General features: G+C 38.0%; 1 protein-coding gene across 2 annotated transcripts in view; it reads left to right on the forward strand.

Annotated features, from left to right (window-relative positions):
* Nucleotides 1–758: 758 nt before the first annotated feature.
* LOC149191250 (ATP-dependent zinc metalloprotease FTSH 8, mitochondrial-like) overlaps nucleotides 759–23,103 on the forward strand; it is a 118,770-nt gene continuing 96,425 nt past the window's right edge. Inside the window, exon 1 of one of the 2 annotated variants that reach the window (XM_089404144.1) lies at nucleotides 759–898. The gene's annotated coding sequence lies outside the window, so the exon portion shown is untranslated. The remainder of the gene's footprint in view (nucleotides 899–23,103) is intronic. The other variant, XM_089404143.1, reaches the window with a different exon arrangement.

The raw sequence follows: 23,103 nt of genomic DNA on the forward strand, positions 1-23,103 counted from the left end.
ATTTGAATAGGGAGGATGCCGTGCTGTGAGGTTACCTTCCACTCTCAGCTCAAGGAGCCATTCCATTCCATTCCATAATACCTTGCCATCATTTTTCTGTGTTGCAGAGCCAAGCGAGTGCACCTGCCTATTAAGTCTATTAATATCTACGCCGTGTGAGGAGTTAACTCTGTGTACTAATGTGTTGGAATGTGTAAACAATAAACCAAATAACTGGTATATCCATTTAATCATTGTCATGATGTTTAACTTGTACTCACACTGTCCATGAGAAAATCATATACAATTACTTTTAATATTATAATCAAATTTATATTATTTTAACAATTATATATAATTTATAAAATCAATAACAATATTTCTAAAATCAAATTTCAAGTGTAATTTTAACTTTAAAAAATAAATCTGTTATAAACCCAAATAGAAAAACGTAATTTAATTATTTTATATTTTTTTTAACCAAAAATTGACTTTCACACAGATTCCTACTGAATTTGAATTTACTACACATTAAAAAAACACTTGAAACACACCCAAAAGAGCCCAAACAATGGCGAGGGGTGGAGTAAGGATAACGCAGAGAGGAGTATTCGGATTGTTCGAGTCGAGGTAAAGCACGTTAATTAAAGTGGAAAATTTCAACATTGCCATCGCCTATTTCTTTTCGGAACTTACCCCTGCCTGCCTATTTCTTTTCGGAACTTACCCCTGCCTCTCATAAAATTCAACATTCTGAGCCTATTTCATCTTCAAAACTTCTCCTTTCCTCCCGTGTACCATTACTTTATCCTGCGGTTGCGACATTTATTCTCAAACTACGGGAGCCAGAGCAAATCAAACAGCGCAAGCGATTTTTCAGGGAATTGATAGGCAACGATCTCAGGCGATTGAAAGAAAGGTGGGTTTTCATTGCCCAGCCCTTTAATTAACAATGTTCTGTAGTCTTGTATTCAGTCGTAGTATGGTCTAGACTAAATTTCGATGGAGGAAGTTTTGTATTAATTAGTTTAGCTTACAGAACTTTAGTACTAATTCGGGTCAGTTTTAACGAGGAAAGTTATCCCTTGCATTTTGAAACTAGAATTTACCTGCAAACGAATCCTTTCCCTCATTAATTTAAGGCCGGAATGTTTCATAGGTTAGGGCCAGAAATTTCCTCGAGTGTCAATTCGTTCAGACTTGTAATTCTGACAAAACCTGATAAGTTACTCCATTGTAGTTCCTAGTGACGCAGCGGCTAGAACCTTCCTGTCATGTACATGGTCTTTGACTCCAAGAAAGAACAGAACTTGTAAGGGCGATTGTCCAACTAGAATTGCCCAAATTATTGTAAACAGAGACTCGGGATAACCAGGCATTTAACTAAATTGGTCTTCATTTATCTGCCAGCGGAGCATCCCTTGACAAGCTTTCGCATGGCTAGAACCTTCCTGTCATGTACATGGTCTTTGACTCCAAGAAAGAACATAACTTGTAAGAACGATTGTCCAAACATAATTGCCCAAATTATTGTACACAGAGACCCGGGATAACCAGGCATTTAACCAAATTGGTCTCCATTTAGCTGCCAGCGGAGCATCCCTTGACAAGCTTTCGCAGGGAAGAAGTGATTAAATAATGAGCAGGATCAAGGCTTAGACGATTCGGTCGCGAATGGGTTGTCTTCTCCTGGTCAGTGCAATTGTGCTGTCATTAAATGGGAATGGTGATTGAAGCTTAAGCACGATCTCCTCAAGGTAAAAAATGCTGCATCAGGACAACAATCTGATCAGTCTTATCATGCGTCACAGTTCGCTCTAGGTGTCTATCAAACTGCAGTGGACGCTACGGCCACACAATGCTTGACAGAATTCATAACAGTAGTCAAAGTTATAGTAGGAAAGGATCAAGATGATTGGGAAGGCAAACGCATAAACTCTGGTACAATATATTTTGGTAGCCCAAAACCCCCTTTTTAAACAAAAACATTCTTCTGTTAACTGCTTAACTCTGATTTATTTCCAAAACAGAGAGATCAGCAGCCATAGAAACAGACAAATGCAACGTGCTTACGAATGGTAATGCACAAAAAGGGTGGCCCTTTGATGCTATATCATAGTTTTCAGGTGAAACGAAATGTTAAGACCACGTTGTTTACTCAGTATACGCATATTTATATCTGGTGGCAAGTTACTGCTTACATGCTTCCTACCCAAAACAATAACTTCTTGATATATAATAGTCAGAATTGAAGGCTTCTTCATCACTCAACCCCTGAGCATATTAAAGAACTAAAGATATCAGAAAATAAGTCCCACGTGGATAATTCATTTTCATGGCTATTTATTTTGATGACTCTAATATATGTCCTTTAATCCCTGACATTTTCTTCATGGTAGGTCACCTCCATTGGATTTGGCTATCATCAGGAGATTCATTTGACCTTTTGGCTATCTCCTGCTAGTAATGTACAGATAATTGCTTTTTCATGCTTGTGGAATTGAGGAGCATGTAGTTGTTTCATAATTATCTTGAAGATTTTGGAGGAGATTGCCTTCAGCAAGGCCAACAGCTTTGTTGATGATTGTATTCACCTCACTGTTGATTTTTCTGCATACTCGCTTGAAATTATATGCTCTGAACTGTTTCAAAATTTGCTTGAACCTGAGGATGATGTGGGAAATCCTGCGGTTATGGGAGGTTGCAAATTTATGAATGACAGAGACACTTGAAGTTGTGTGCTCATTGCAAATGATGTATTTAGAGGTGACTTCTCACAAGATGTCTAAGAGTCTAGACTCTAAACTTTTAAACTTTTCAAGGCAGCAAATGCTTCTTCTATGTAGTTTGATTACATGCCTTTGCCCAGCGCATTTTTAATTATCTGAATTCTTCTGGGGTCGAAAATGGCACCTCTAGAGCTCGAAGGGCCTTGATTTCCATTATCTGCTCCATCAAAGAAGAGGGCATATCTACCCTGAGATAGGAGAGGATTTGAGCTTTTATTTCCCAAGGAGATCCAATTCAATAGGTCCTGTAACAACAAAATCTAGCACCTAGTGTAAAGCCTCACTAGATGATTTAGACAATATGCAACACACGGGAGTGTATCACTGTCACCTTAGTAACTACTCCCCGCTCTTTAGTGAAGAACACAATCCAACACAGGGAAGGCTTCCCTAGTAGGGCGTAGGGATCAATTAACCCAATGATATTACCTAAATGCCCCCTAAGGACCCTACAACAAAAATCCACTGGATAAGGATATGGCAAATTAGGATTTGTGGCGGATGGAGTAATTTCAATACTTGGGTTCAAAGGGCCTTTGGGTTAATCTAAAGGCTAGGGTTAGCCTAATGAGTCTGAAATAGGTTATTCGAACATGCCAAATCAAGAAAAACATAAGGCTGCTATAAACTAGGGTTCAGGGCATCAAATTACAGGAAAACAAAAGTTTATAACATCAACAAATTTAGCTGTTCAAAATGTGTAAAATTATATGGAGTGAAGGCTAAATTTTAAGAGTAAATGAAGGACAAAACTACTACAAATTTTGGCAGTCAATATAACATAGAACAACAAATAAAGTATGATGTTAGCCCTAGAAAATGGCTGAAAATGCATAAAACCTTTGAATCAGCTTCTCTAATGCATCTTTAAACAAAACTGCCCCTAGGGCATACATCAACATGTCATTAAATGCAAAAAAACCAAGATTTCTCTATAAGTTAGCCCTGCTTTACAATGAAAAAAAAAGAAAAATGAATTTAGGGTTTTAAAGGAATGCCACAAATGATAAAGACTAGTGCCTGATCAATCTAGGTCAAATGGAGTCTAGGATAAAAACTATTTTAGTCTTTATCTTGGAGTGATTTAAAATCCAAAGAAAACTAGGGCAAATAAACCAACTTACCCAAGTGTTTGCAATTTAGGTTCTCAATTTTTCAGATGATTCGGGAGAAAAAAACCTATCTCTATTCCTTAAATACTTAGAGGGATGGCTTAGTTCAACAAGGGACAATGAAACAAATAACAAATAAACTAACTTAGCACAAGAACATACATCCCATGGAACTTAAAACCAAGATAAAGCAAATAGTGCAACATCCAAGATCCACCATAAGCATCCATGAAAAGAGATCACATTACATCACATCATCCACCCAATAAAGGCACTCAACTAGGCCTCTATTACAAACTAGAGAGAGATCACTAATTAAGAAGTGTAATAATCCAAGTGTGACAATGATCCAAGGGAAATTGAGTCCTCTTATTTATATGAGGGTAGCCAAATGAACTTTATCTAAATTAGACTAAAAAGCCTTAAAAAATAGTTAAATCCATCATACAAGATGGATAGGTCACAAGTTGATCCCCGAAGATAGTCAAATCAATGAAATAACATAAAATTAGGCCTCAATTAACTCACACATGTGAGTCTAATATCCTCCAAGGTTGACATTATTAACCACAAGGCACGTCTCTCCATGAAAAGGTGCAAGGAATAATTGAAGGGATGTATCTTATCCATTAAGTCATGGATCTCCATCCAAACGAGGTGGCACATCACCAAAATAGCTCTCCAAAGCGCACGTCATCCTTAAAAAGGGCTCACATCATCATTAAATGATGAACTGGGATGACATCATTAAGTTATAGGGTGCATATACCCATCCAAAGAGGTTCTAAGTGATCAACACCATCAATCACCATCAAGATAAGTGCAATGTCCATCAAGAAGTTACAATGCTAGCATGGGGGGGTCCAGTCAACTTAGGGTTGCACCATCTCTCAAGTCAATGTCCTAGCACCAAAGCTTAGCATCCCATGGTTCTAGGGCTGGAGGAAGGTTTCATCATCAATGCTAAGTCCTCATTAAAGTCAATGCTCCTTAACGAGGTTCTAATCTTTACTACCAACTGTACTGTGTCATTATGGAATGGGGTTGGAGGTGCTCTATAAAGTTTAGGAGAAGCATCATTATCCCTTAAGGGATCCTGGTTGCACCTGTGGGAATCATCTAACACATACTCAAGGAATCATTAATTAAGTGAGATTAAGCTCATGGGTACAAGAACCTTAAAAGCTTCAAGGTGGACCATTTTTAATGTTAAGGCCATCAAAATATTTTTCACAAGCATCATCTTCAAATGTCCTACTAGCTTATGATTGTGCACAAGTTACCACGCTTAGGTATGGGAGGATTATCATATGACCTTATTAGGTGCTTTCAACTCTAAGGGGAGGATTAGTGCCTAGGTTGACCCTTTCAAATGCTAAGTGTAAGTGATACGTATCATGACTTGGATTTTACTTTATGAAAGGTGTCATAGTCTGATACTAAGTTATGCCAACCATTGTCCATTAGCACCTTTGTAGAGGGAATGCTTAGTTGCTTGAGTTACAAGCTTTATTGATTAATCAAATAATATTGATCATATAATCCCTCTCCAATGATGGGTAGTTTATTGCTTTATCAGGGTTGGGATGTTCATTGATAGTTCCTTTTACTTTGATAGGCATCATATGCATAGATAGTAGATACTCTCAGGGATGAGTGGACATGTAGGAGGGGGTAGAGCTCAAGCTAAAATTGGCTTTTGCTTGCTTTACATACCTTGCCATTCTTTTGCATTCTAGCATTTCTCATGCTTTTTCTTTTCTTATAGATGCATCAACCTTGGTATTTTCAGCCCCTTCTTCTCGTAGGAAAGGCCAACAAGGAACCAATACGAGCGATTGACAACAACCAGTCAAAAGATGGGATGATAAACATTAGAGAATGATGACAAGTGTTAAGTATGAATAACATGGAGTGCTACCACCATCAAAGCCTCCTATTTGTGCTCCTCCTAGACAATGAAAGAACCACCCTAAGGAAGGGCATACTGGACTAGGGACACATGATAACCACCAAGGTGAAGTAAGGGAACGAGTACACAACCAATTACAGTCTATAGTCCTATTTCAACCTATCATCCATACTAGAGTGTCTCAAACATTAAATGAAAGCACCTGAATGCAAAAGTGGTTAAAGTACCTCAGAATAGATCACCCACCCTTCATTGGATGAGTAGATTAGATTGAAGAATGCACTGAGCGAAAATGGATGAGAGGCATCTGAGGCTGGCTATTTGTGGATCATGGTAGGGTTGTTGGTCGGCAAGTTGCAACATAGGAGAAAAAATTCCTCGTGGGATTGCCCATGTATATGGATGGGTAATAGGGCCTAACATCAAATCCCTTCTTGATCTCCAAGGTTTAGGGAGGAGAGGGACCTCTCCTACAAAATAAGCTACCATGATGGATTATTTGAGGAGACATAAGATTTTTATTTAGCCTTGAGAGGGGGAGATCCTTTTGGTTAAAGCTTGAGTTATTCCTCACAAGCCAAATTTTCAAACAAATAAGTCTTGGCAATGGTTTCTTTTTGAGGGACTTGGAGTAGGCTACTCTCCATGTTGCAAAGGCCCACGTCTAGGAAGATGGTCTGGTTCAAGGATTGAGACATGCTTCAAGGAGTAACAAACACCATACTTTTTTTTTGAGAAACTCCATTCCAAGTATATATGGAGAGAAGATTCTTCATTCAATTTACAAAGAGGGCATTCAAAGGCCCCTTGTAATCCTTTCTTAGCAAGGTTTTCAACTATTAGAAGCTTGTTGTGGGCTAGGGTCTAGAAGCATGAGTTTACTTTGTTGATTGACTCTTTTATCTATATTTGTTTCAAATCATACCTATGTAAATTTGAGTTTTGTTGGGGTCCTTGCAATAGAAGATATCCTTCCTTGACCAAATATTTGCTTGAGTATTTAGTAATTACTGTAGGGGAGAGAATCGGAAAATTGGAGACGAAGAGGAGTGGATCCACACAAAGCAAATTTTAAGAATCGCCATGTAGCAGAAGTAGAATAATTATGAGGGTTGTGCCAACCCTTCTAGACAAAAGGGACTTCATTGCTCTATGTAGAGAGCCCAGAGATAAATTTAATGTTCTTGGAGGTCAGTCAATTCTTTATACATGAAATGTTCTCTTTGAGTCAAAGAGGTTTTGATTCCATAATACCGTCCACCCTGTTTCTTAAAGACTTACTACTCATTTGAAACTAGAAATGTGTGCCCAAATTACTATATGTGCTTGTTTAATTGATACCCATATATAGGAGCCTTCTGCGAATTGTTTCCAATTATATATTAACTTGGACCTATTAGAGCCCCTGTAATAATTTTTTTCTAGGATGTCCTTTCCACCTCACTTGGATTTCACTAACGAGGTTTCATAAAATTTTAGCTCCCATTGCAATGTTCTTTTGGTTAGGTTCTTTGATACCTATGCTTCCCATGCTTGGGTGCATCTTGACTTTTTCTAGTGATACCGAAGAAAACATTCTTTTGTCTGATTGTTTTCACCCTTTCCACAAAATTAATTTGATGATTTTTCCAATCTTAGGGAGGACCCTGTTGAAGAAAGTGCAACTAGGTTCAGTCTTCATAAATATGAAATATACTTTTGATTCTTGTATTTTGTAAAAGAAAGAAAAATGATTATTATTATTATTGAGCTTGGGGTTCTTGCCCAAGAAATTTGTTATAAAGGTCAAGCACTAATTGAAAGTGCTTCTAGGATTGTCCTAGGTCAAGAAGTCAAATAGGGACATTGTCATAATATGAAGACCCCATCGGGCATCTTGTAAATTGTAAAAAGAATTATTTTTGTATTTTACTGAGCCTTCCAAGACCAAGTCGGTCTGCTAGCCTGTCAAGTCGGCCTAGAAGTTGGAATTCGTACCCCTGGAAGACCTATATATAGAAGATAGTTCGACCTCATTTGGACACACTCATTCCTCTCTCTCTCATGCGAAGGAAGAAGCAGAAAAGGGCGAGTGAAGAAGGTAGAAGAAAAAGGAGAAGTGTTTTGGGTTCCTCTCTCTCTCTTTCTCTCCACACGTGCAAAGAAGAGGGCTGATGTTTTGCAGCATTTCACTAGGGTTTCTATTGCTGGGCTAGGGTTACATTGTGGAGGTTCGATCTGGTGATAAAGAGTTGAAGGAATGGCCAACAAAGTCCCCTTCTAGATCCATAAGTCAAATTAGGTCAAGCGAGGTAGCTGGAGGCTAAGAAGAAGCAGTTCTAGCTCACATGTGCGAATTAGCTACTGCTGCTAGGGGTCGAAGTTGCAGATCTGCAGTTAGAGCAAAAAAGTTGTGGTTGGAGGTCGTAGTAGTGTCGTTGGAAGAGATTCTGCTGGGTTTGGAAAGCAGTGAAGCAAGCACATTCTTGAGAAGTTGATATTGGTCTTGGAAGGGCTTCAGTGTTAGTCAATGGTCTTGGTATTCGTCAATAAAGAATCTATAAGAAGAGATTGAAGGGTTTTCCTCTCAATAGGAGAGGTTTTGCCCTAGCTTGGAGCCTACATCTTGTGTACTTGTATCTTGTTGATCTTCTTGTTTTGGTAGTTGTTTGAAACTTTGATGATTCAAGAACAAACTATAATAATAATAAGAAGAAGATAATCCTAATAAGCAAAAAGACATCACAAGCAGTTATCGTAGTTAGAAGAATCATTAATGTCATCTTGCCTTAGATTCTTCAACATGGAATCAGAGCTATGGTTTGCACAAGGCATGAGGAAGGTCAACTCTATTATGAAGAAGCTTGAAATGAAGTGTTCATCACCAACAAGTCTCATCAAGCAAAGTTTCAAACCAGTATGGAATAGTCTCTTCTCTTCCAAAGATCTCAAATCTTCAAAGAATGAAGGATTGTTCTCAACCCTCACTGGAACATTTCAAGATGAAAATATATGGGTGATAGATAGTGGAGCTTCAAGACACGTGACTGGATATCACAAGCAACTCAAAACCCTATCCAAAGGAAAGTTATCATACTTTGTGGAGCTTGGTGACAACAAGAGCTATTTGGTAAAAGGCATTGGATCTACATCAATTGAGCTGAAAGGAGGAGGTAACATCCATCTCAACAACATTCTATATGTTTCAGGTTTGTGCAAAAATCTTATTTCTGTTTCATCATTAGAAGAAAAAGGAGATAGAGTTGCTTTTATAGATGGTAAAATAGTGGTTTGGGCTAAAAATTCTAGCATTGAAAAAGCTAGAACCATTGGAGTTCGAGAAGGAAGACTCTACAAACTCCCATATCCTCTAAATCAAGCACTTGTCCACGTTGAGATAAGTCCATGTGAATTTTGGCATAGAAGATTGGGCCATCTTCATTATAAGATCTTGCCAACTCTAAACTCCATTGTAAATGGGATACCAAATCTCAAAGAAGACCATGAAGGAGTCTGCAAAGGCTGTGCTCTGGGAAAGAATGCAAAGAAACCATTTGCAAATAGTACATCTAGAGCTCAAGAGATTCTAGATCTCATCCACTCTGATGTATGTGGTCCCATGTCTAAATCACTTGGAGGTCATATATATTATGTTACTTTCATTGATGATCATTTAAGGAAAACTTGGGTTTATTTACTTAAATCCAAGGACGAAGTATTCATAAAATTTCAAGAATTCAAGGCAGAGGTAGAAAATCTTACAGAAAGAAAGATAAAGATTCTAAGGTCAGATAATGGAGGCGAGTATACCTCCAAAGAACTCATTGCTTTCTGTAAGGAGGCTGGGATAAAGTAAGAGCTTATAATTCCATACAATCCCGAGCAAAATGGAGTAGTTGAACGAAAGAATAGGGCTATAGAAGAAAGTGTCAAGGTTATGCTCCATGATCAAGATCTATCGAAATTCCTATGGGGAGAAGCAACAAAGACTACAATATACATTCAAAATAGAAGTCCTCACAGGTCACTTGGCAATATAACTCCAGAAGAAGTTTTCATTGGGAAGAAACCAAATATTGATCATCTTCGGATATTTGGGTGTTCTGCATATATTCACATTCCCAAGGACAAAAGGAAGAAGCTAGATCCTGCAAGCAAGAAAGGAATATTTGTTGGATAGAGCAACTCTTCCAAGGCTTACAGGATCTACATAAAGGGAGGACATCAAATAGAAGTAAGCAGAGATGTAATTTTTGATGAGAGCATTGCCTTCAAGAAATCCAAAGATCTCCCATCCGATTCTGATGAGGAGGATCTTCCTATGTTTGAGGAAGAAGTTAATAAGGAAGAAGAAGTCTCTCATCATGAAGAAGAAGGTCCCAGTGAACCAATCTCTCTCCCTGAAAGAAGAAAGAGACCTAATTGGTTAACTTCTACACTTCAAGAAGCAGAAGGTCACACTGTAAGAGGAAGATTCAGGGAGAGCAAGAAACTGAAAAGATACTCAGGATATGCAACATACATGTCGAAGCTCATTGAAGATGAACCTTCCACTTTCGAAGAAGTAGCCAAACACCAAGAATGGAAGAATGCAATGAATGAGGAATACCAATCTATTATGAAGAATGGAGTCTGGGAAATTGTCCCAAGACTGGAAAACAAATCAGTGGTAACCTCTAAGTGGCTGTATAAGATCAAGCATGTTGCAGATGGAAGCATAGGTAAATTCAAGGCTAGATTCATGGCTCGGGGCTTCTCTCAAGAAGAAGGCATTGACTATGAAGAGGCCTTTGCTCCCACAGCAAGTTATACAACGATCTGATCTCTGATATCTCTGGAAGCATCAATGGGATGGAAGGTACATCAAATGGATGTCAAAACAACATTCTTGAATGGTACCATAGATGAAGAAGTCTACATAGAGCAACCATTGGGATTTGAAGTAAAGAATAGAGAAACACATTTTTGCAGATTGAAGAAGGCACTTTATGGCCTCAAGCAAGCTCCTAGGGCATGGTATGCTAGAATGGATGCATACTTGCAAAGGTTGGGTTTCAGGAAAAGCACGACAGATCCCAATATCTACATCAAAGTAGAGAATGATGAACCTGTCATCATTCTTCTATATGTAGATGATCTTCTATTAACTGGTAATGAAGAAAGAATTCAAGAGTGTAAAAAAATGTTGGCAACCGAATTTGATATGAAGGATCTAGGACTTATGCATTATTATCTGGGACTGGAAGTCTGGCAGGAATTGAACGAAATTTTCTTGGGGAAGATTCTAGTGGAGATCCTGAGGAGATCTAGGGTGGAGGATTGTAGACCTATGTTTACGTCTATGATCACCAATCTGAAGAAGGGCTTGACTTTAGATCCAAAGTTGATGGATCCCACATTTTATAGACGTTTGATAAGGTCTTTGATGTATTTGGTCAACCTATGCCAAATGTTTTTTTTACTATGAGTATGAACACCTTGAGTCAGTTCATGGTGGAGCTGAGGCAGGTGCGTTGAGTAGTAGTGATGCATGTGTTGAGGTACTTGAGACTCTGAGAGGTACAATGGAGTATGGTTTGAGGCATCTTGGAGGTGATGGAGTGAGGATGCAGGAATATATAGACTCAGATTGGGTAGGGAGTGCAACAAATAGGAGCATCTTAGGATGCTGCTTCATTCTTGTATCAATGATTATTTTCTGGTTCAACAGGAAGTAGACTTTTGAGGCACTCGATTTAGCAGAGGAAGAGTATATGGTGGCAAGTGTGGCGAGTTGTGAAGCCTTTTGGATTTGCAAGTTGCTTACAAGATTATTTGGTCAGGGGTTGGAGCCTATGGTGATACACTGATAATTGTTGCCGCCTGTTGACCCTGCCGCCTACACCTACCTACAAGTCAGTGAGAAAAGCCTTCAACCCCACAAGGTGTGGTTGGTGGCAGGGAACTCAGACAAGGGGCTGTCACACTAATCTTGATTCTCTCCGTTTGAACTATCTCCTAAGTTAGCTAGGGGGGGTGGTCCCTAATGAAAAGTTAAGTTAAAAAGATGTGAGTTTCTAGGAGAATTGTTGGAGTTAAACAGATTATTTCACTAAGATTTATAAACAAAAACTGATATGAGCAATAACCATTAATACATAAGATAAGCATGAAATACATAAATAACTAGTGTCTTCAAAGTATTTCCCTTTAAGAAATGAAATTGTATTTGCTTAAAATGAAGTGAAAATGCTTTCAAATGGAAAGCCAAAATAATCCTGAAAAGTGAAAAAATAAATTGTTAGCACAAGATATTATAAATGCTCTCAAGATGAATAAGTCTACAAATCAAAGCATGGAAACTATCTTGCTCAAAAGGATACAAAAATAACTCAAATGTTAGACCAAGATGACAACAAAGTATGTTACAAAAATAATCTACAAGAGGCTAGGCCAAAGAGTATGAACAAGCTCACCTATTTGATTAGCTACGACTTAACTCTCTGAAATAGCTAGATATTGATAAATGAAGTACAATATGTAAAAAAACAAATTTTCCAAGTTTGATATTTTTATGCAAGAAATAAAAGCTTTAAGAAACTTGAAAGAACCCCTGCAAGACACAAATAAGATATAGGTGAGACTTTGGAATTCAAAACATGTGGGTTCTCCTTGAATATTTTTCAAGAATGGGTTGATTTCTCCGAGAATTTCCCTCACGCTTGAAAAGGTTGACCAAATAATGATTCATCTACAAAACTTCACCACAAATCATTAAATCAACATGAAATTAAATAAGTGCAGTGGAAAGAATTCCTAGAGATACATCTATTATCCACTAGAAGATTTCTTTTCCTAAAGCAAATAATTAATTCTTATGCTAATATGAGATAGCTGCACACTAACATAACTTGAAACAAGCATGAAAGAAATAATGACATGAGGAAATAAATAAAAGTATAACAACAAGTCAAGAATTTACCACACATGCAAGGAGAAGAACACCATCATGCTTTACCCCAAAGACTGTTGTATTATATTGCAAGTAGTGAATACAATCCCATAGAGTCTTCTCAAGTACAATAGCTCGTATTACATAATACAATATGAGAGCCCATGGCTCTATTATATAGAGAGTTGGCAGCAAATCCCAATGAAGAATGATAATGACAAATGGCATTGGTGCCAATGCCAATGTAGAAGTGATTAAACAAGTGGCATGAGGTGACAATCTCAAAGAGAAATTCGAATTTGTTGAATGAAGCTCCAATGCCAATTGTAAAAATCGAATTCTGGCAAGTGGACACATTTTCTTCTTCCCTTATGTGTCGAATTCAAATTTTATGATAAAATGACAAGTGTATATGGGTGGTACTGGTAACCCATGTGGGGACAATTTCCCACAAAAATCTCCACCAAATATTGTCCCAAATCCTCCCAAATGTGCATTAACTTCACAAATTCGAATTTCCAAGTAAGCATCTCTCTCCTTTAATGCCAGAATTTCAGTTTTATTTGAGCATATGTCCTTTCCTTGATTTTAGGACTCCACATCACCTTGGGACTTCATTTTAACTCCCTCATAATTTCCACAATATTTAGCATGTGAGGATATTTATTTTTCTCCATTTATTTAATTTTTGGCTTAATTAATTGCTATATTTCACATAAACTTGGGAAAAGTGGGTTGTGAGAGTTCAAAACACATTTTTAACCCATTAAAGTGTGTCATAGTAGAAAGTTGGGGGTGAGAGGTGTCAATTTCATTACTCATACCCCATACAACAATACAATTTTATTTGCAATTTTTGACCTGCGGGAAATATAAAAAATTAAAAAATGACTACTTAGACCTAACCAAATTCCACAATTTTTTTTGTGTGATCTAGTATGGTAATATACATCGACTCTAGACACTAAGATGTGTTAGGGGCTCAGCTTTCAAACCGTCACCTTGACTTTAGGGTAAAAAGTGAGTGAAAAAACCTAGAAAATTATCCACCTCTGAAAAAGAAAGGATAATTAATTAGATAAAAAAACACTCCAAGGTGTACTCATTTGCTGATCGAGTCCCAACACCCCAGGCCTGTTACATACTCAAAACTCATCATTACTAGTATCACTTATTACAATTCCCCGCAGGGTGTGGAATCTGGGTACAAGAAAGATGATGAGAAAATAGAAGTAGAGTTAAAAAACTCTGTTGATTGGTGATATCTGATGGTACAAGTGTCCTCTGGATAACTTAGGAGATAGCTCAAACTGAGAGAGTCAGGATTAGTGTGACAACTCCTTCTCTGAGTTCCCTGCCACCAACCACACCTTGTGGGGTTGAAGGCTTTTCTCACTGACTTGTAGGTAGGTGTAGGCGACAGGGTCAACACCACTTAAATCCATACTTGGGTTATCGCGGATAAAATATTTACCTCCACTTGGTGTGACCTTGGGGGCATGTCTCGAGTTGAGTAGTTGTCACTCAAATCTCAACTCCTGTCTAGGCTAACTCATAGCAAAGCCAAGGGTGGTGGACCCTATGAGACAAAATAAACTAAGGCTTGATAAACTAAGAAAAGTCAATCAAGTTCTAGGAGTTAATTATAATTGGCCAAGATACATTCAACTATCAATATGAAGATTTACAACAAATGACTTCAAAGCATGTAGATAGAATCAATGAGCATAAACCACCATAACTATCCACCATCGGAGATATAACAACAAAGATTAATGAACAAAACACTTCCAAAGCATAAGATATAGCAAGTAGAGACTAGTGCCCAATGTAAAATACTTGTGAAGGTAAATATTCCAAGTAATGGACAATAGATTGAAAGTAAAATGCTTGGAAAATAAATGCTTGAAGTGAAAAACGATTGCTCGAATAAGTAAAATACTTGAAAGAAATGCTTGGAAATATAAATGCCCCAAGTACAACAATGCTGTAAAGGAAATGTTTTGAAATGTCTCTTGGTTCGTTTTTGGTTAAAGTTAGATTCTCATTTGAATCTAGGCAGATTCAATATATGAGCGCCGACATGCAATGTAATTGCCAAAGTTAAAACTAGTCAAAGATTAACTTCCTCCTTAGGCCTTATCCTCGCTAGGGCCCCAATCTCAGAATAAGAAGAGAAGAGGAAGGGTCCCTAGTTAATCTACTTAAACCAGCAAGACATTGGAACTTGCTGGAGGTTCATTGGCAAGAAAATGAAATCTAACTAATGATGTGAAATTGAATCTAATCTAAAACAAGAAATTACAATTAGTCTAATCTAAGAGCAAAGGGAAAATCTAGATTAGAATTAGATGATTCTAATAAAATGAAAGTAAATCTAACTAGATTGCATGAATGGATGATAACTCTAAAAGAGATGCAACCTACTTTAATGTTATGATGTGATTATCTACTCTAAGTTAATTTTAAATCCAACCACCAAAAGCAACCACAAAAAGAGACAACCACAAGAAGATCCCCAAATGGGGAAAAGGGATGCTCAGGGGGATTTCCCTTAAATTTATTGGTTTTTTACAAAATAGGAGGTTGTATGTCTTCTTTGGGTGCTTGAAATGCTCAATCCTGGACGAAATTCACCAGCATCTCCCCTTGTTATGGCGAGGGCCTGCTAAAAACCAGCAAGCAAATGAAGCTAGGATATGATAAAAAAAAGAGGTTGAAACAATCTAAAAATATTAGCATGTGTTAGCTCAAACACCTACTAAAAATCCTACAATTAGACCACCGAATTCCTACTCTAGTTTGCTAAGGAAAGGCCAAGGGGACTTGGTCTTTTCTTAGCAAAGAGGGCTACTGTTAGAAAAACAGTCCAACTAAAGCCTTATATGCTTTACTTGCAATGTAAAGCACAACAAAAAGAACCAAGAAATCTTGATATTTGATTGAGGAAGGAAGGAAATTGGGGGTTCTTCAAAGCCCTCTTGAGATCCTTTTTTGAAGCCCTTTGGAGATTGTTCAGTGTGGTGGGACTAGTGCTTCACAAGTGGCTTGAAGATGGTTGATTCAACCGAGAATGTGGCCAACTCCAAGCTTAGAGAGTAACCTGTACAACCCTAGAACAAGTCTTGCTATACAACATTAGTAGCTTAGGTGGTTACTTACACAATGATAAGATTAAACATGCAATTCAACCGAGAATTGCATGTAATAATCAAGCCTAGAATGTAAGTAAACCAAGAAGGCAAATAATCGCTTGTAGCCTTCTCCTTGGACAATACTGCCCCTAGCTAGGGCCTAGGCTACAAAATTTAATGCAATTAAACATATAAACAAGTACAAGTTACCTCAAATGCTCAAGCATACCACACAAGACTATACACCATTAGAACTTCAAAGTCTTTGTTTATTGAGGAATGACATGAAAAGTACAAAACCAATTTGCCAGTAATTCCTCAAGCTCAGGCTTCCAACACTAGCTTGCAATGAGCAAATGGGGTTACATTTATAGGAGAAATGGGAGACAATGCCAAGAAGAAAAGAGTTGACAAGTGTGAGATATGGTGGCAATCCCAAGGTTGGCTCGAATTTCCAAGTTTCTGTGATTGCTGTACCTACAAACCACTCGGAAGGCCTTGCTAGCCTTTGGAATCCCAGCCTCGTATCTTTACTGCCATTGTATCACCATCTCCTATTATCATCCAACTTAGACAAAAATTGCAGATTTTCAATGTTTATGCTCCAAACAATGGGATGGAAAAGACAATTTGATTAGTCCCTATACTTGATTCATATGAATCAGTTGCCCCAATAAACAGAATATTAGTTGGGGACCTAAATCTCATCTTGGGTCAAACATAAAAAGAAGGGAGTTCCATAGAGACCCATGCAGGCAACTACTTCAAAACCTCATCTCTTGTTATAAACTAATTGACATAGAACCCAGGAATGGTAAGTACACATGGGTGAATAGAAGCATGTCTCCTTAATTTAGAGTTGAAAGGCTAGATCAATTTCTTGTCCAAGACTCCCTTTTGGATTAAGTTTTGGTTATTTTCGCCTTCATCTTTCCATCTGCACTATCCAATTCCAACCATTAGCCCAGCATTTTAGAAAGTCTCATCTCCCAAAGATTTCAGGTTGATCCCATTCAAGTTCAACCCCATTTGGTTACTATGAGATATTTCAAGAAAGGAACATATGGCAACGACTCTACAAAGAATGTTCAGAACAATTCTAGAAAAAATCTCCTTAGCAGCTTTCAATCATTGTAAGGACCTTTTATTATAGAACCCCATTTGCAAGGAAGAAGTTCAAGTACGAATGTTATCATTCATCAATCATCTGATCTCTGAAGATGAGAATCGGGGCTTATTTAAACCTTCTTCCAAAGAAAAAACCAGATCAGTAAATTCTCTTGGAACCCATACAAGGCTCTAAGAACTAATGGATTCACAACCGACTTCTACAAAATACCTTGGCTCATGATCAAATATGATTTACTAACGTTTATAGAAGAGGTTAGATCCACAAGTAGAATTGGAGAGATTACCAGATTGCTTTCATGTAGGAAATATTGTTGTCATTGATGTCAAAGACATGGGGAGACTACTTGGATCCAAGATAAAGATTGGAAAATGAAAATTGTTGGAAATATTGTTTTTGGACTTTTGATGCCCTACTTGGATCCCCTATATTTGAAGGCATTTTAACCCCGATACTAGCTCAAATGGAAGCATAGGATATATGGTTGGAAAGCTTATTCTGAGACCTTTCCAACGGTATATGGCACTCCCTCTAATTCCATAAGAAAGAGGAGACCTGAAATATTTTGTCAAGATAACCCAACCAAAGTACAAGCAAGCCCCATTGGATACCCTATCTTTGAAGGCATTTTTACTCCAATTACCTAGCTTAAATGGGGGCATAGGATATCTGATTGGAAAGCCATTTCTGAGACCTTTCCAACAATATATGGCCCAATTAATTCCATACGAATCAGCATAGATTCATCTTAAGTATGAATCTAACATGAGTCGAGAGGGATCAAATTTCATCACGTGCAAACCTTTTTAGAGTGCAAAATACAACGTGTTATTTTTCATTATTTAAATTGTATTTTTGAATGTTAAATAGAGTATATAGGAGGACCAAATAAAAATTTTAACCATAAAATCTTAATTATTTTTTTCTATATATAGATATCTATGAAGTTGATATCGACATAAATTAGTTAACATAGATCTTCAAATAGTTTATTTAAATCTCTTGAAATATTTTGAAAAGTATAAGATTTAAACATTTGATTTACACATTTTTTTTGCTTCTAATTACTTTACAACATATTCATTTTTGTGTAATTATAGTCGACATTATTTTTCTATTTAGAATATAATTTTTATTTTTTAATTTTATTTTAAAGGGGCACGAATGAACGGACAAACTTACACATCCCCTCATACTGGGTTGTAGAATAAGCCTCTTGGCTTAATTAGGAGATATGAAATATTTTGTCAAGATGTCATACTGGGTTGTAGAATAAGCCTCTTGGCTTAATTAGGAGATATGAAATATTTTGTCAAGATGACCCAACCAAAGTACAAGCAAGTTGACCCAACCAATTTTACAAGTCATCCCCTTTAGTGAATACACAAACACTATATATAAAGGGCATATGAGTTCATTTTAACATCAATTCATTTAAGAACAGATCTGAGGTTGCAAGAAGAGTTGAGAAGTAACTCTTTGGAGTGATTCATGGAGTATAAAGACGAAAGCAAAAATGTGATTTATGGACCAAACGAGTCATGTTGGCATCCTCGCCATATCTTTTTGTCTTGTGATGTTTCAAACCGTGAAACTTGGAGGATACAGATAGAAGACCTTCATGTACTTGTGGTTCAAATTTCAAACCTTGGTTCACTATAATTTTGGAGGTACGGTCGAAGGCAATTATGCTTACTGAATGCTCTTGAAATCTTCTTCAAACAAGTTAGTTGGGCATTTTTGCTATAACTTTTGTTTTGGGATGTTTTCGACTGTGAAACTTGGAGGATATAGATAGAAGATTGTCATGTACCTGTGGTTCAAATTTAAGGAAGTTAGTGTTCCTGAATGCTCATGAAACATGCTTCAAACAAGTTAGCTTGTCAATTTTGCTATAACTTTCTTTCAAAGATGATTTGGACTATGAAATTTGGATGAGACAGAGAAGAGATCTCTAGGTACATGTGGTAGAAATTTTAGAACCATATTTGCAAAATTGGATACGTGGCATGATGTGAAAATTCATTCTTGAGAAGCCTGTTACCGCTCAATCTAGCAAGGGCCCTAGGAGGGGTTCCTAAGGGACAACTACTAGACCAAATGGAAACAACGGGACAAGGACCCACTATCACCTCAATCGATGCCCCTTGCTCTTTACAGACTTTCACCTATGGGAAGAGTCCTAGTATGGAGGAAATCACTTGAATGATAGGATCAATGGCAAGGTATAACGTGATTTCCTAGGCCCATTCAAAGAAGAGGTTTGATTAATGGTTCAAATATCTAAAGAAAAGTTGAAAGGCTCCCCAAGCAAGACTTATGAAGGATGACCTCGGGCTTAGGAATATTAAAAAATGAAATACCTAAGATCAAAACTTCGAAAATCCCTCACTTGTGAGTGATGTGTTTATATAGGGTTCAAACTGAGGCAAGGATGGCTCATTCAATGGAAAGATTCAATTAAAGTGTGAGATTTGGGAGAAAATAGGGTGACTTTCCATGAAAAACCCCTTGAGATAAATAATATAAGAGACCAAGGGTTGAGAGATATATTGTGGTAGACTCTCCTCCAATGATCACCCATAGTTAAGAGAAAAGATTTTGAATGATGAACTACAAAGTGCAAAACCTTCAAGAAATCCCCAAGTCAAAGTAGCTTCAAGGGTTCCCTCTTGGTGTGATAGCTAGGGCATCAATTTATTTGAAATTCCAGGGTCGGAATTCGTTCAAAATTGGAGGATACATAAATAAAGAAACTTGTCTGGACGAAATCCTAAACATAAATAAAGAAACTTGTCTGGACGAAATCCTAAAATTCCTCCTCCCTAAAATTTCGCACCAAGCCCTAGAAAATCTCCTTGTCCTTATGGGGTGAAGAAAAGAGGTGAAAGAATGATATTTCATTAAGTTAATGTGATCATCAAGGATTTATGACCAGTGCCTGGCTATTGGAAAGATTGGAGTCAAAATGATTTAGACTTAGGAACTTCGCTCTTCAAGGAGGCCTAAAGAAGTAGTTACGCTATTTGTTGATGCAACTTCACAGCAACTTTAGACTTTTATTCTTCGATATGCAATATTTGATGGAGTTTCAAGGTAAAAGGTGCACAACCCACCCCTAGGAAAATTTGTTCTTCTTGCCAAGATGAATAACATATGCAATGAGCCAAGTTTACAAGTGTTTCATAAATTCGCATTAATTTTTAGGGCACAAGTAAAATCGTGACATAGCTTTCCATCCATAAACTTGCCAAATAGAAGCTCCAAGAGAGAGCGAAAATATTCCACACATCAAAATGCATTTAATCCAAATCATTTTACAAATTGCAGGCCTGGAATCTTTAGAAAGATATATCCCAAATCCAAGTGAAGATGAATGAAAGAGAACACCTCTATTATATTTATACAATCCTCTAAGGGGTTCGAATAACCTAATTTAGCCTAACAATTCCCCTATAATAAAACAATGTGCAAAATGGTGACAAGCCCAACAAATAGCTCCATAACATCAATAATTAGGCTCTCAAGAGGGCCGAAATGATAGAAAGTACCTAGAAGGGTCGTTGGAAGGCCAAATGAAGTCCCTTATGTGCCATAATAAATAGGAGGGCTCCAATAACAATGATAAAGGGGGTGTCCCCTTAATCTCCAAGCGAATAACCTATGGTGCTCCCAAGTGGATGTGGGGGCACAAAGAATGGCCTCATGGGTCTCCAACTGAATCAAGCAAGCTTGTTCTCCATCAATAAAGGTTGGAACGATGATGCAAGCCCTCCCTTGTCTCCCTAGGTGAGACAAAACCCCATTTGGGCCCTGGATCAACTGCCAAGTGTGTGGTGCAAGTGTGTAGCTGACTGGGCAATGTGGTCCAAGTGCATCATCATCATCGAATAACTGGGACACGAGCAAGCAATAGGTGGTGTTGAAGGATCCCATGGTGTGGCTATCTGATCTCTACTATGGTGGAGGCCCATGGCTCTCAACGCTCACCCTACAAGTGCCATCATGACCCTTTAGGGTTTGGATCCCGTATTAGGGAGACCAAACCCCAAGATGCAAACCCACCTACAATCCTGTATAAGATCCAATGTGTCTCCTCACTTTCCAGTACAACAATTCATTAGTGCAATTGAGCATATGAGTTTACAAATCATGGAACCAAGTGGGCACTTCGTAGTGGCATGCCCTTCCATAATGGGCTTTAGAATGTACAGGTGTCTCCAGGCTCAAGAAGGAGGTTAAGCAGGGGCCCTATTAGGTGGTTTCAACCTCTAAGGGAGTGAGAAATCCACGGTAGATTTGTCAGATGGCAAGTGTCATGTGAAATATTGATGGAACAGAGTGGGGTAACAGGGAAGGCTCCAAGCCACATGTCATGATACAAGGGTAGCTCTAATGAGGGAAGCCCACACTTGGGTGTATAGATGTAGGAGGGAGCAATCGTGGTGCATGAGTTACCCCAACCTTTGTTTTTCAACCCTTCTTCGTATACCTTTTTCCTTTTATTGATTTTTCTTTTATAATTGCTCGGGGCTCTAGGAATTGACAACATGACGTGAATGATATAATAGTGAATACCCCTTAAGTTTGGGTAGTTCATCACCCACCAGGGCTTGGGACAATCATGGGTTCCTTAATAACACAGGGGGCTCGTATAGGGGCCCTAGAAACCAGGGTGATGGCCATGATAAGGGGTAGAGCTCATGTTTGGCCTTTTCCCATGCACTAAATTTTCAAGTCCCGGACATCTTTTGCATTTTATGGTACATTTCTTGTTGTAAGTGGCCAAATCATGATTTTAACTTTCTTTTTAGTTGCATCAACCTCTGGGGCATCAATGTAGGCCTGACCCAAAGCGTGGACAAGGGGAGGGTTTGGCTAACTCCTTGTGGACCCAATGGACAAATGTGGACCTAGATGGGAAATATGTGAAAATGGGTTATAATGAGCAGAGGGGAATGATGTATGTGGTGTCAGGAAGCGGGACCATGCAACCAAAGTCGGGGTTTCCCATGTAGTGCCACTCCTAAAGCTAGTTGCTAATAGAGGAGATTCCACGGGACTAGGATACAAGGTTAACCACCAAGTTAGGCAAGGGGACAAGAGTACAGACCAAGCCCATTCTTTCCGCCGAATTCCCCCACTAATCCGTGCCCAGAAGTGTCCATGATAAGTAAGCAAAAATACCCAACTACATAATGAAATCCACACCTTCAGGGTTAGAAGGCCCACTTTCAAACATACGACATAACAGATGGGCAAGGGCACATAATGGCGGGCTCAGGGGGCGGAGATGGTGCCACGTCAATCTATCTGGTGGTTGCAAGGGGTTGTTGGCTGCCAACTGAAGACATTCTAGGAGAAAAATTCTCCTATGGGTATCACCCACAGGTGGTGGGTAACATCTGGCTCCATCTGGGACATGATCTCTTGATAGAGTGCACAAACATACTCGAGTGGGGAGATCACGTGAACACCAACAATCTCGTGAGACTGTGACCTATTACCTGTTGGAAAAAGTAACTATGTTCGGTCTTCAATAATGTACTTGAGTCATGATGTAATGTACTTGTCAAAAGCAGTGTTACTTGGGAGCGGGAGCGAAAGCGGGGAGCAGGAGCGAAAACGGGAGCGGGAGCGACATTTTCAGAAGCTCCCGGTTTGGGAGCGAATCCCGGAGCGTTTTTTATATAATATATATATTTTTTATATTTTGATACATATATGTCAACAAAAACATGTAGAATAATGAATTAGATATAAAAAACATAAAAAAACATAGATTGAACCATATAACAACAATCATCTAGAAGTTATAATCTTCATCAACCATGTCCACAAGTTAGTAACATAGTAACATACAACATATTGAGTCTCATGATTCATCAATCTTAAAGTTTCAAGCTTTCAAAATTCAATATATAACATTTATCATCATTGATCACCAAAGTTGTACTTGTAAGCTAAGTGTAACCATTACAACAAATAATGTCGAACATGAAATGAAATGAAATGAAAGAACTTTCAACTTTCATGAAGCATCATATTCATAATTCATTACTAATGAGTTATAATTGCCAACTTCAAACTTAAATTGTCATATATTGTTTAAAAAAATATCATAATAAATATGAAAGA

This window comes from Pinus tabuliformis, chromosome 2_2, assembly GCF_031772625.1.
Source record: "Pinus tabuliformis cultivar Carrire ecotype Pingquan chromosome 2_2, CPIR1, whole genome shotgun sequence".
NCBI classification, from domain to species: Eukaryota; Viridiplantae; Streptophyta; class Pinopsida; order Pinales; family Pinaceae; genus Pinus; species Pinus tabuliformis.